Source organism: Arvicanthis niloticus, chromosome 4, assembly GCF_011762505.2.
Source record: "Arvicanthis niloticus isolate mArvNil1 chromosome 4, mArvNil1.pat.X, whole genome shotgun sequence".
In the NCBI taxonomy this organism is placed as follows: Eukaryota; Metazoa; Chordata; class Mammalia; order Rodentia; family Muridae; genus Arvicanthis; species Arvicanthis niloticus.
In genome coordinates this window covers 7,484,526-7,500,202 of record NC_047661.1, presented here as the reverse complement: position 1 = coordinate 7,500,202, position 15,677 = coordinate 7,484,526, and the positions used below count along the sequence as shown (strand labels likewise).

The 15,677-nt window shown below is 37.4% G+C and overlaps 1 pseudogene; it reads right to left on the bottom strand.

Annotated features, from left to right (window-relative positions):
- Window positions 1-630: 630 nt before the first annotated feature.
- Window positions 631-5,152, bottom strand: LOC117706792 (BRCA1-associated RING domain protein 1 pseudogene; annotated as a pseudogene).
- Window positions 5,153-15,677: the final 10,525 nt, after the last annotated feature.

The following is a 15,677-nucleotide window of genomic DNA, read 5'->3' as shown; positions in this document are numbered from 1 at the left end:
TTAAGTGGGTGGGCAACAGGTGACAAAGACTGTTACATTCTTTAATGTATCTCATTTTGAATATTATTTTTACATTAAACAAACTTTAAGTTTACATCCAACTTGTGTTTAATTACTTGCTTTAGGCTTATTCTTTACAACCTATACAGAGTACTAGATAATGAGAGACATAAATTGGTCTCTCCCTCTAAGTTTAATCCTGTAAGTGAACTACATTTTTACTTATCATGACTATAAACATAATTAAACACATTAAAGCATGTGAATGTGAACATTTATAAGTCAACTGGTGATTAACTTAAATGTCTTAATTCTCTTTAGAAGTTTACAATAAATTAGTAGGTTTTATAGAATTAGAAATTTATAAATTAATCCCTGTTGAGTTTGATCCTTAAATTTTATCATAAATGTAGTTCACAGAGACATTGTTATATTATATATATATATATATATATATGATATTCTTGTTTTCTTTATCTTTTAATCGATTGTTTTATTTTGTAATTCAAAGTGGAAAATGTAAATGGTGCTACTTATCCATAAAACATGTAAATGATCAAAACATAACACAATGGCTGGCTTCTTACAAATCATACATGTTCAACTTAAAATGTATACATGGTATTATATTCATCTGTCAAGAGGAAGCAACTCAAGATCCATTAACAGCTAATAAGTCAGGTGGAAGGAAACATGTAGACTTTGCCCTTATGAACTCTTTCTGTATGACAGTGAAATAGATCTTCATATGATGTATTGCACACAGAAGCATTGGTCAAAGTCAGGTTTGACATGATTCACAGTATCACAATGGTATTTGAAGTTTCTCTCCAAAAAGAAGTAGCATACATCAAACAGCTTTGGCTACAGTTGCTCTCTGTTGAGCCTACTCCACTCTAGATCTCCAGGAACCTTTATGTCTCTTGCTGTTTACATGCTTTGCTGTGCAGAAAGGCTTTCACCCAATCAAACGTCAGAAGTCAACATCCACTGAGATTCCCAAGCATACACTTCAAAGGACTTTGAGCTTCATCAGCAGAAACAATGACATGAGCTACTGAAGTATCAAACTCAGCATGTTCTTTAGACTTAAGAGCTATCTCATGTTTGCTAAGCATTTTTTGTTGTTCTGCAAAAAAGCCCATTGCTTTTAAGCAGTAGCAGCCCATTCTTTCACTGCCCACCATTTATGACCAAGCACTGGATAGTTGAGAATAATCTATTCTTCTCTAGCAGTGGCAATAATAATCTTATATTTTCATTGTCTGTATTATCAATGATCCACACATGAAATATCTTACCTGCATTCCTGGAGACACTGTAAGACATTGCAGGACACTGTAGCATATTAACTACACCTATGTGACCATTCTTGGCTAAGTCAGAGACTGTTGTATAATTCTGAAAACCAGTAGTGCTCAAAAAAGCATTATGCTAGGACAGCAATTTCACAACCTTCAAGTTTCTGAGACTGCAGGCTTCATGAAACGTTGTCTATCTAGTATGGTCTTTAATATTTGCCTCGTTTCCATTTTGTAAGAGGCATTCAACAGAACGTATATCAGCCTTAAAAGAAACAACATGAAGCAAAGTCTTTCCTCTGTGATTTCTTTTTCAGGGTGTAATACTGGGTGGCAGCTTGACTGTAGAGATGCTTGACACCATTTGTCTGTGAATTGAATAACTCAGCAGAGGTAAAGGTGTGCCTGGTGATAGGCTAGGAGTGTGATCTCATACAATACTGTTTCTGCTGACTTTAACATATACCTGAAAGCAGTTAAGAACAATCAACAGGCTGGGCAGTGGTGGCGCATGCCTTTAATCCCAGCACTTGAGAAGCAGAGGCAGGCGGATTTCTGAGTTCAAGGCTAGCCTGGTTCCTGAACAGCCAGAGCTACACAGAGAAACCCTGTCTCAACCCCCCCACCCCCCAAAAAAAGAACAGTCAACAGTATATTTTTCCACAACCACTATTGGCTTAATAAAATCTTTATGGTTCTAGGAATGTTGCTCTCATATCTGTTAGAGGTAGGACTGGGGGCCTGCTGTAATCTTCATGATTTCCAGTATGTCCTAGTGAATTAAGATCTTCTACACAGACCTTCCTCTCAGGAGTTATCTATCATCACATGTCTTCTTTTGGATCTGAAAGTTTATTGTCAGCAAATTTTGAAACTTACTCTAAAGCTGGATCATGATCTCCAGTTGTCATTTGTTTGACATCTAGCATCCAGGCTAGGATATCACACACTGAGCATCCTGATCCATCACAGTCACTTATACAACCCTTACAGCAGACATACTCAGATCCTCCTATTCTCTCAGGCCCCTTAAGAGTATTAGCACAGTGGAAGCCGAAGCCTCTCCAGGCAGACAAGTGCCTCATAGATGTGTGCATTGGGTCTATTAGCAGCCAGTTCCATTGTGAGCATTGGAGGAGGCTTGTTCCACAGCAGGACCCTCGATGGCCATCTCCTCAGAGGGCAAGAGGTTAGGTGTGCCTAAGTAACCACAAGATGCTCCACTGGTGTCCTGATCCTTTTATACAGTTACAAATTACATATGACTCGGTTTCTTCAAATAACTAGAACTTGATAAAGTTAGCACATGTGTAAATGTTAAATAACATCTTTAAGTTAGTTTCTGTTAAATATATATATATATATATATATATATATATATATATATATATATAAACATTAGTTGTCTAACATACTTTATTTATAAGTCCTATTTTCTATAAACAAGGTTTATGGTTTTGTGCTCAATTGCTATTTTTACTCTTAAGATGAAAGCCACCAAACAAAATCCATCTTTATCCAAAACATCTAAGAGGTCTAGTTTTTCCTTCATCTAGGGAAGATAAAACAATCCATCTTGGAGGCCTGGTGTTAGCACTTTAGTCTACTAAAAAAATTATCCACTTTCCTACATAAAAGTTGTATCTGAGTTACATACAAGGTATGCTGTAGCAAATTAAAATTACCTATAACCCATTGGTTACAAGTTTAAAGCTAACTTTAACTGATAGGGATTTTACAGATTAACAACAACAACAACATGCTCTAATGGACCTTACAAATCCTGAAAGAAAGTTTACATTTCAACAAAAACTTCAAAGACAGTAAACAAAACCAAGAAAAAGAGGGGGTGGTATTTACAGAGTTAAGCATTATGTTTAGTCATTGGTCTCTAGTCATAATAGTATATATACATCGTCCCTGTTCTCCAGCTTATGTATCTATTTCTGGAATGATCTGTTAAACTTTTGCATGTCACAGAGTAAGGTCTGACCCAGGACAGAGGCCTTGTCAGAAAATTTTAAACAACCATGCCTGGATCTGGTGTGGGCAGGCAAAATCTTCTCCCCAGAATCAGCTTTTCCATAGAGTCAGGTAGAACAGCAGGTAACAATACTTCAGTATTTTACATACCCACTAGACATTTGAATCTCTGTAAGGCTGGCTCCAGTGATCAGAGGGAAGGAGAGAATAATATTGGAGAAGGTAGGAGTGATAAATAAAAAAGGGGGGGGCACAGAAGTAAGTTTCACAAGACTCTCAACTCAAAAGAAAACGATTTGTTAGAGAGGTACCCAGCATCTTGTTGACAAGAGGTCCTTGTCCATGGGACTGGGTGCCGAAGATGTGCCTTACTGACTTGTGTGACTTTTATAATGAGTCTCAGAGAGACTGACAGAGTTACAAGTGAACCAAAGAGAGATAGAGCAGGCAGCTCTGAGAAGACACTTACCCAAGTAGGCCAGGAGAAATGCGTGAGTAAAGTAAGTGGAGGAAAGAAACAAAAAAAGTGAACTTAGGTAAATGCTAGAAACTAGCATAAGCCAATGATGTACAACTAGCATGGTCAAATTTGCAATTTGGTTAAGAGAACAGGGTCTTTTTGAAAGGGCACATTGTTCACCTTCCAGCCTTTGGCCAGTGAGAGCACCAAAATAGATCACTTTATAGTCAGAAATAAAGGTTGCAGAAATACAAGCAGATTTTTTTATGGGGGTCAACAAGGTAGGGGTCTTTTAGCTGGTACAGGCTGTTCAGATTCACCAGGAACTAGATGCTCTTGACAAAGGTGGTTGATCTATTGACAGATTAAGGATAGCTCATGCTAAACAGGAGCCCATATTTCAGACTCTGTATACTCAGTAGGAATCTTTCCATTTATCTGGCCAAGGCCCTTCTGTTCAGGACATTGTCACCAACACTGCCATGTGGGAGGCTGCTTTGGATGCAACATGAACTTATGGTGGCCATTCTTATTCAAGTCACTGCATTTGGCATTTAACCATCAGGCAGAAAGGCAGAGTACCAACTGTACAAAGCATGGCATCTGCAATTTATCTTGACTTTCTAATTTAGCAAGAAAATGCAAAAACTGTGACATTTTGACACCAATAAAACCTACCTTAATTATAATACCTTCAGGGAGATCTCAGGAGACTGCTTCAAGAAAATGTATATGATTCTAAGACTATGATATTTTTTAAAAGAAAATATATTCTGATACTGTTTGCAAAGGCAGATATTTCAGAAAAAATTCATAACAAAACATTTTTATTTGTTCTTTCTTATTATTGTTTTCATTTGTTTATTTTTGTTATGAGATTTTGCTTTCTTTCTTTCTTTTTCTTTCTTTATTTCTCTCTGTGTGTCTTTGGGAGGGGGCAGGATCTGAAATAGCACAAGCTTGCTTCAAACTTACTATACAACTAAAGTTGACCTTGAACTGCTAATCCTACTTCTGTTATCTCTTAAATGCAAGGATATAGGCATAATATTATACAGACTGTTTTATTATATTAAACTACTGGATACAGGCCTTTGCATGGCATAGGTGGTCTGTAGACAAACAGAGGTCCACCTGCTACCACACCACATGGCTCAGACAAAGAAGATTATCCAGAGCCCTGCCTGCCCATAGCAGGAGCAACTTCAGTGTTCAGGTATATGGTAGACAGGTGGGAGAGAGAGAGAAGCAGAGCAGTTTGAGCATTATATAAAGAGATAGATCTGGAGATGTGAGGTGGAAAGGAATAGAAGGTTGTGTAGCCAACCCTGTCACCTGAGGCAGTGGTGAATTCCTACCCTGTGCTGCTGCTGAGGGGTATGTCTGGGTCCATGATCTTGATGTCCATGGTTCATTCATATTACTTTTAGAAATCTTAAATATGTCCCTAGTCTGGGTAGCCTTTTGGGACCCTGTAGATGTCTAAGGGGTGTAGAGAAATAGCTCTTCCTCCTACTGGCTGTGGCATTCTGAAGACATGGACTGACCTCTCACTAGTGAGAGCTGACCCTGTACCTAGCACAGGCAGTGTAGTGGAGCTAGCCCTGTTTGGGGGTGGGGGGTTGACATGGGTGAACTGGCCTCAAGGGTAAGAGCAAGGAAAAGCTGGCCCCAACACTTGTTTGCAGTGAGGTGGAGTGAGCATAGGGTTGTTGCCCTGCCCTTCTCCCCACTTGTCACCTGCAGTAGTCAGGAGAGTTGGCCCTGAGGTCATGAGTGTGGGAGAGCTGGTCCTGCCCCTCACCAGCAGGAGCACTGGAGAAAGAAGTCTCTGTGCCTTGTCTGGGCAGCACAATGGAGCCAGCAATGATGATAAAGGCATGGGTAAGCCAGCTCTGAGGCTGTGAGAGCAGGAGAGTTACCCCAGCCCCTTACCGGCTTTTGCAGTTGGGAGAACGGCCCCATACCTTGTCGTTAGGCATCAGCATTTAAGAGCAGCGTCTAATAGTATGATTGTGGATAAGTCTGCCGTGAAGGCATGAGAATGGGAGAGCTGACTCTGCTTCCTGCCAGTCATCACACTTGGTGGGCTAGCATGGGCAGTGTTGGAGAGCTTGCCCTCATGCTGAACATCTCAGTTACCACCCAGGCCCATGTCCAGGACTTTGAGTTTGCCCATCCCCAAATCTACATCACGTGCAAACTGTTAGAATTCATGAAAGGGCAGGTTCTTATTTAAAACAGGTTCTTATTCAAAACTGCAGGATCACCATGACATAGGGTAGCAATAGGATAACCAAGAGGAGAACAATGAGGATTCAATATTGATGTTGTGGCAGAAGCCAGAGACCTTGAATCAGACAGACCAATGACACATTCTAATGAGCAGTGACTTTAGTAAAAGGCGAAAGATTTATACAATCTGAAGAGAAACCAGAGTGAGCAGTGACTTTAAATGCAAAGCACTGCTAGCCACTGAGTCCCACATGAAGGGACTGTCCTAAAGTGCAATGAAAATGACTTTATACATTTTGTTTTCCACTCAATCTCACAAGAGTTTGTTCTGAGGTTGGTCCTAATAGAAGAGTGAGGAGCAAACTCAGTGATGAATTCTCCACCCATGAAGAAGCATTGGCAGCCATGTCAAAGGACAGTGCCACCATGGAACACAAATGCAAAAAAAACCTCTTCCGTGATAAGCCCTAACAAGATAAGCAATAGATTTTACTAATCGTCTTACTCTGTATTCTATTACTGGCAGAGAGACTCCATGACCATGATAACTCTTATAAAGGAAAACAGTTAATTGGGGCTCGCTTATAGTTTCAAAGGTGTAGCCCATTGTCATCATGGCAGAAAGCATAGCAGCATGCAGGCTGACATGATGCTTGAGCAGTAGCTAAGAGTTTTACATCTGGAGCTGTAGACAACAGGAAGAAAGAACAACTGAGCCTGTCTTGGTCATTTGAATACTCAAGGCTGTACCTAGTGGTATACTTACTCCAACAAGTCCACACCTACACTACACCTCCTAATCCCTCTCAAGCAGTACCATATCCTGTTGGCTAAGCATTCAAATATAGAAACTTATGGGGGTCATTTTTATTCAAACCGCCACACTAGTATAATGAAGAGAATTCCATCTAGATGGAAACCAAGCTTCAAAACACAATGGATGTAAGAAATGTTAAAGGTAAAAAAAATACAAAATGTGTTTTTCTGGATTTTTAAACTTTTTTAAAAACCCTGACTTTTAAAAGTTGACATCAATACACCAAATATAATAATAATTTCAGGTAATAACAGAAATAAAATATATGATTGCATTATCACAGGCCAGAGGGGGAAGTAGGAGGATGTTGTTGATATCTCTGTCATACCTCATGAGCTCTAACCATGGTTTTACTTAGACTGAAGATAGTATTTTTAAATTGTGTATCACCTTATAGCACCTATCAAGAGCAAAATTAGATATAACTCATAAGTAAAAATGAACATAAAACTAATTATCAAAACATAAGTCTGAAAGGCCAAAAATATTAGAAAAAATTAATGAAGAATAGAAGATAAAGGAAGCATGAGACACATAGGAAATTGCTGGATGGCGGTGTCTGCAGACAAATGTAACACACACAACCCATGTGCTTCAAGCCAAAGGCAGTGATGGTCAGAATGATAAACACAAAACTAAACTATGCACTGTTCATAAGATATACACTTAAAACATGGAACACCCATAGTTTTAATGACAGAGAATCAAAAATATTATACAATTATTGATCACGATTTCCAGATGTAGGCTAGAGGAAAAGGTGAGTGATGTAATATTTGCCTATCATTTGTGAAGCTCTAGATTGTGTTCTTATTATCATCAAAAATAATAAACAAACAAACAAATAAATAAGTAAGAAAAATGAAAAATAGCTACTATTAAGTACTAGCAAAGAAGGGTTAAGTTGATGGTGTTAGTAGCGGCAGGGCTGAGGGTATCATTCCTTTTTTGTCACCTGTGGTAACCTAAGGAGATCCTTAATAATTCAGGGAGCTTGACTCAGGTAAAACTCAATCCTTGATGTCCATGAAGAAAGTAATTTCAGGCTGAGTAAGAATAAAACAGAGTTGCAGTTTATTATTATAAATATTACAATATTTCAGTGTGGATATTAAGAGTGCTTAGGAAGATGTCATGAATACTCAGGGCATCAATGTATGAAGGGATACATTTCATAGAAGAGTCAACTTTATTGTCCTTATAATGGTCATCTTTAGGATTTGGGTGTAGTTTGTTGCTGTTATTATCAAAGGATTGCTAAAAATATTTAATAAGATCTCAGGGTGGAAGGTGAATATTTGATAGGTTTACAAGAGATAAGGCTCAATCAGATGGAAGAATTTAGGATATATTCAATGTAAATAAAGTTAATAGTTTTGTTTGAGATTCCCAGAAAATGTTTGAGAGAACAATGAGACTTCCTCAATCTTCGACACATTTAGGTTTAAGCATGATTTGTTGCTAATATTATTAATTGTGCTGAAATTCTTGATTCAAGCAGTCTTTGGGGTGAAGGTTCCTTTCCTGGGCATGTCTTTCTCATTTCCCATTTCTAGACTGCCATAAACTTGACGATCTTTTAAACATTGATAATAATAGAATAAATTTCAATGACTTTTTTATTGGTTGAGACTTTCATATGTTTTGATTATATTCAGCACCACCCCTGTAGCTGAACTCTTCCCAAATCTACTCCTCATTCCCTACACAGCCAATTGTGTGTTATTTTCTTTTTAAAAACATATCAGTTAATTTGTGTTGCTTGCATATTCTTGGATGGATAGCTTTCTACTGGAACATGGTCAAACTCCACTCATAGAGTGTAAGTCAAACTAACTCACCTTCTCCTAGCAACTCTTAATTGCTATTATTTTTCCTTCTCTGGATAGAATTTTATGGATGCCTCTTTCCTCTATACTTTGAATTGTTATGCCTGATCTTGCACAGATCTTGGGCATACTGTCATAACTGCTGGAAGTTCATATGTGCATCTTCTTTGCTAGGTTCAGATGATGGTTCGGTGTAGTCATCTACAGCCTCTAGCCTTTATAAACTTTCTTCCTACTCTTCCTCAATGACCCCTGAACATTTGGAGGATGGGGTATGATATAGATATCTTATTTAGGGCTGAGCAACCCATACCTTAAATCATATGAATCTAAAAATTCATGGCTAAAAAGATCATATCTACTAGGGGAGAATCTAATACTATTATTCCCGTAAATAGGCATACTATTAACTTGCATCCAATAACTTATAATTATAGCCATAGATTTATGGGTCTTTTAGTTCTAATCAGAGAATCTCCTATTTGTAGATCATGATGAACATAGAGATGCACGACTGGCCATTGAAAAAGCAAGCAAGTAATGTTTTGCAATGAATGATAATGGGAGCAGCACTGCAAAGTTGTATATGGTATAATACTGCTGAAATATTTCTTTTCAGAAAACTGTAGTTTCTGATTCTTATATTAGAAAAAAAACTGAAGCCCTAAAAGTGAATATACATGATACCTATCCCTTAACCAAGCCAGAAGAAATGTTACAGTAGCATTAAAAGCCTGTTAAGGGAAAGCTATTGCCTATTAGCCAAAACAATGGAATCTTCCTCTGTGTTAAAATATGCTATTGTCTCCTCCCTTAAGAGTTTGTAGATTTATGCCTGTAAATCATCTGGTCAAGAGCCTTCCCCTCAGGAAGGCAGGTTTACCTGAAGCCATGCTTTCTAAAGAAATGATAGAAATAATTAGCTCCTTGAAAGATAATATAGTTTTCCTTCCCAGAATTTATATTCCACTGAGCTCAGATCCTATGAGCAATCCTGTGGTTCTATTGTGTCTGAGTCCTGACTAAAAAATGCATATTTTTCTTTTCTTTTCTTTTCTTTTCTCTTCTCTTCTCTTCTCTTCTCTTCTTTTCTTTTCTTTTCTTTTCTTTTCTTTTCTTCTCTTCTGTCTTTCTTTCAGATGCTCACCAGAACCTAAGTGTACTTGCTCTGGGTTCTTAGAATTCTTTACTCTTTCTCTAGGATTTTCCTCCTTCCAAGTGGCTGTTTGTTTACCATATAACTGACCTCAGTGCTGGCTCACTTCAAATGGTATGGCTTTCTTTCTCCCTCTTACGCCTTCACCTATGAATGAAAGACTCTTTTATTCTCAATGACACTCCATGATTCCCATATCAAAAGAAAAAAACAAATAGTCATCAGAAAGAGGGAGTTGGTAAATATCAGTAGAAATCAATAAAACTGAAAGCTAACTCACAAACCACATTAAGCTCAAGAGGAAGGAAGACCAAAGAGTGGATGCTTCAGTCCTACTTAGAAGGGGGAACAAAATAATGGAAGTAGAGGATGGGAGGGACTTGGGAGAAAAAGAAGAGGAGGGGAGAAAAAGTATCAGGTCTAGGAGGAGATGGAGGAGATGTACATAGGGTCAGAAAATTGAACAGAGGTGTGTAGCAATGGGGTATAGGGAACTGGGGGTAGCAAGCAGAAATTCCCAGGTGCCAGGAAAGCAAGAACTCCCAGGACCCCATGGAGATGACATTAGCTGAAATACCCCACAGAGAGGAAGGAGAATCTGTCAAGACCATATCCAGATGTTAAGCATACCCCCCCCCCCCCCCCCGTTGAGTGATGGAGCCACTCACCCATCTCCAAAATTTTAACTCAGAATTATTCCTGTCTAAAGGAAATACAGGGACAAAGTGTGGAGCAGAGACAGAAGGAAAGGCCATCCAGAGACTAACCCACCAGGGGACTATCACACATGCAGACACCAAACCCAGACACTATTGTGGATGCCAGGAAGTGCTTGCTGACAGGAACCTGATACAGCTGTCTCATGAGAGGCTCTGCCAGATCCTGACCAATACAGATGTGGATGCTTGCAGTCAACCATCAGACTGAGCACTGGGACCCCAATGGAGGAGCTAGGGGAAAGACTGAGGGAGCTGAAGGGGACTTATCTGGCATCAATGGGAGGAGAGACCCTTGGTTCTGTGAAGGCTTAATGCCCCAGTATAGAGGAATACTAGGGCGGTGAGGCAGGAATGGGTAGGTGGGTGGGGGAGCACCCTTATAGAAGCAGTGGGTAGGGGGATTGAATAGGGGGTTTTCAGAGAGGAAACCAGGAAAGGGGATAACATTTGAAATGTAAATAAATAAAATATCCAATTCTTTTTAAAAAGAGAAGGTTAAATTAATAGGAATATTAAAATCCTATCAATAATATGAATAAAGTCTATAAACTTAAAATTGGTTTATGAATAATAATAGAATTAAAGAAATCAGTAGATAAATAAGTCACTAACATTAGCAAACAGAAAAGTTATTTTAGATAAATTGCAGAATAAAAAATGTTATAGATGATATAGGAAGAAAAGGGAAATACTGTGATGAAAAATGGCAGGTACAGTACGTACATTAGGTTAGCTAGGTTGATGGTACCAAATACCAAACTGATCAATAGCATTTGATTGTGTATAAATAACTTCCTTAACTTTATTAAATAGTAATTAAAATTATTAAATGCCAATAAGATAATCTCTTTTGTGTTTGAAAGGAAATACAAACTTTCTACTGGCCTCCTCTGTACTCTAGTCTCAATTTAAGCTGTAACAACTGCTTCAAAGATATTTTAGACTGAATATGAGTGCTAGAAATTCTCTCTGCATGCCAGGAGCATTCCACCACCCCCTGGGGGAGTCTTCCAAGGGAAGTATTCCAAGTAACAAAATGTAACAAGAACTCTCATGTCCTGAGGCTAAGAGAGAAATCTGATACGTTTGACTGTGTTGCATATACTATTAAGTTTTCAGTTTTTGCATTTTTAACTTGCCTTCTTTTCATTTCATCAGCATTACTTTCAAATATCTGACATTCTATTTTCTATTCCTTTCTTCTAACTTCAGTTTTCTACTGAAACTTAGGCTGAACTCATTACTTCGATGATTTCTTTGATGAAATTAATTCTGTCAAACATTTCTGAATATATTACAAGTTTGTCCTCAAAGTTCATGCCTACTAAATTCTAAGAATAGAATACCATATGTTTCTATCTAATACAGGCATTTAAAGTTACCACAAGAAGGAGTCTAATTAGTTGGATGTGGCCATGCATGGCTAGGTAACTGGACAATAAAGAGCCACAAGAAATCATTTTAAAAACACACATCCTGACATACTTACATACTGCATATTTGCCTTGTTGTGTGTGTGTGTGTGTGTGTGTGCGCGCACGCGTGTGTTGTCAAATTATCATTTTAGGTTTATACCATTACTCAGATTTGAACCCTGGACCTCTGCATGATAGACAGTTCTACCACAGAACTATGCCTATATCCCCAGTCATATATTCCTTGGTTAATAACCTATTGTTAAATATTGTATACTCCCTACAAGTCACTCCTCATTAATTTGTTATAAGAATATTAAGAGCTTGTCATGTGACAGACACTGTACTAGGGGATCTACCAATGAAAATCAAAGGTACAGCTCTCTCCCTGCCCCTACCTTAGAACTCTGATTACTTATTTATTTCTCATGGTCCTTTGGGTTTTCTAGCTTGTTCACTGGCTTTTATTTACATAGAATATTGTGCTCTCTGCATTTGTATGCTCAAATGTTCTAGTTCTTTTTGAAGTAAATTTTAAATGACGAGCCACATTGAAGTTCCCCTGTGCTTGGGGTCCTTTTAGTTTAGTTTCTGTTCTCAGATTAAATTATCTGCTTTTCTAATGGTATTGGAATATTACGCCTTGCATTATTAATGAGATAGCCCAAATGACTAGACTCCAGACTCTTTAAGTAAAATGATCTTGTCTTACTAAATCTATTATAGACTCCAGTATTTAGAAAAGTGTCTGTGTCATAGGAAGCAGCCATTTAATAATTAAATGACTGCACAGATGTGTCATTGTAGTGTTGGCAAATGCTTCTCTATGTTTTAATATTTTCTACCAAATAATTCACCAGACTATTTTCTTCTAATAACTGATTTTGAGTCAGCTTAAGCCTTCCATATCTAATTCTAGCTTATGGCATCTATGATAATCTTTGCTCACAAACCATATAATCAAGCTTATTAAGGATCATATATTAAATAAGTATAATTGGGCTCTCAGGGAAAGCGCAATGCCTGATCACATATGAAAACATGACTAGAAGGTATGGAATTTAAGATTTCTTTTGTGGAATCCACCACATTAAGGAGTTACATTCTGAAATATAAAAAATAGTTTCCAGAAACCTGACTTCTATAAAAATCGGTTATTGCATTGATAGAAAAATCAGTCCCTTTACAGAGAATGGCTACAGCACTGAATATATGTATGTCCTTTTTGACAAATGAGTTCTGCTGTTCAGAACTCAGAACCAGACAGCTGTCACAGTGCCACCAAGGAATCCTCTAAATTGGAACAGATGGTGCTACTCATTTGACCATCAGATGCTATTCTGAAGTATCAGTTGGGCAACTGCTTGGTGGAGGTACAAAAATAGAAGATTTATTTAAGGCCTAAAATTCAAGCACAAATGTTTGTAGACACAAAGTTTCATATGATACAGAAAAATTGCAATCAACCAATTGCCAGGGCATATCTGGTACAGGGTGTGGTATAAAACATTTCTGTGGCCAGCTGGACTATAGTCTCTTCTACACAGGTTTCCACTGAGATATGTTAGTAGCCATAGACACACACACACACGCACACACACATACACACACACACCCTATCAAATGCATTCCTACAAGTACAGTTGCTAATTAGTCTGAAATGTAACTAGAACACCACTTAGGAATCAACTGTGTCACTTCTTGCTATTCTGTGGAAATATTTAATATTTACTGCATGTGTTGGTGGTCTACTTCAGAAATAAGAGCATTATCTGGCTCATCTTTAAGGTAACAACTGCAGTACTATGTAGCTTTTACCATTATATAGCAATCTAAGCCTAATGCACAGTCATATTGAGTATACTGGCCACACAGCACGCATGATTCCTTCCTTATTAAAATTAAATCTAATTAATTATCACTGCTCACCACTGCCCAGAATACAATGTTAAGTACAGTCCTAATAATGATATACTATTAATTACTTACAGAGCTTAAAGACGGCTCATATGCTTATTATACAGAATTCTAGGACACTGTAAGCTCACTGTATAAAATAAACAGATTCCCATTATGTACATACTGAACTTTTACATGATAATAATGAATCAAAATTTTTCAACTGAACATCACATTTTATCCAACACTCTCTGGAAAAGAATGAACACAGATTCCCTTATTGTATTTAGTTAGAATTGATAAACAGTACTGAAACTATTAATGGCCATTGGAATGATTAATATCCTCTAAGCACTGGGGACACAATCTCAGTTTTTTAACAATTTGTATTCTTTAACTTAATCCTATACCTGTAACAATTACATTATTTTACTAATGTGGAAACTGAATGAAATGGAGGTTAATGTATTTACTAGGGTTGTAAAATACCATTGCTTAAAAACACATGATATAAGGCTGATACCTACTTGATAACTGAAAAAAAAAACCACAAAAAATAAATCTTAATTCTATTAGAAAAATGAAAATTATTCCTACAAATTATAACTTTCTAAAATTGTCAGGAAGATATAAACATTATTGTGCTTTAAGAACTCACGAAGAAATAGGTTTTAGGAAAGACTAGAAGCACAGATTGTCAGGCTCTAGATCCTTTCTCTAGACTGAACAGAACCAGAGAACAATTCTGTTCTCTGTGTTTTGCTAATGGTTCTATGATTTGCTAATGGTAGAATCTCAGAAAGATTTGAAAAAGCAGAAGGCATTTGATGTGGTTGCCCATTTTTCTGGCATTCCTCAATTTTACTTTAGACACTGTGAGGTAGGCAGGTGTCCATAGAGATGCCTAGGCTTTCTAGAGAGTGCAGAGAAATCTGGGAGTCTTCATTTGGATGCAAAGGCAGTAAAAAGAGACAAAACTACTTAGTCTGGCTTGGGCTTTTGACACCTCAAAGTCCCCCTCCCCTAGTGACATACTTTCTCCAACAAGGTCACACATACAAATAGTGACACTCCTGAAAGCATTCAAATTTTTGAGCATATGGGGTCTATTTTATTCAAAGCACCAGAGGAGACTGTTGTAGAAAACACAAATATCCCCACCCCCTTTTGCCTCCTCAACATGTTATGAGCAACAGTCTAGCACTGACTTAGAGAATGCCTGGCTTTATTTATCTAAATAATTTTATTTGGATAATATTTTAAAATTCTATAGTTATTGTATACAAAACATTGTTATAAATCTTTAGAGAGTGCCCTATCTCCTTTTAGGGAGTCTTGTTTACACTGGGAAGCAATGTTATCACCCTTTTTCTGAGAAGAGTTCTTCTGAAAACCCTAAACCTGCAGCTGTCTAGTTCCCATATACTTGCAAATGTCATATACAGTGCCATTCCAGAAAAGAAAGGAAAATGATTTCCAGTGCTGAGAGCTACATAAATAACCACTTTGATTATTTTTGATCCATATACATCCAGAAATTTAAAAAGGCAGATACTAAAAATCTAATTCATTTCATTGTAAGTTTGCATGTTGAATTAATGTGGTGTGTGTTTATTCTTTGTTCACATTTTTCATTGACTTGTTTGTGAACAATGTTAATAAGATTACACAAGGGAAAACAATCCATAATTAAGTTTGAGAAATATACCATCTTTATTCTAGGCTATACCTCTAATATGCCCAAAAAGTGGATGCTACAAACTATAATAAAGATTCATCATTAGATTTCATTTTGTGTTCCAAAATCAGTGGTGCTGTGACATCAGAATTTTGTATATCCATGTATAATTTAGAAATAATATT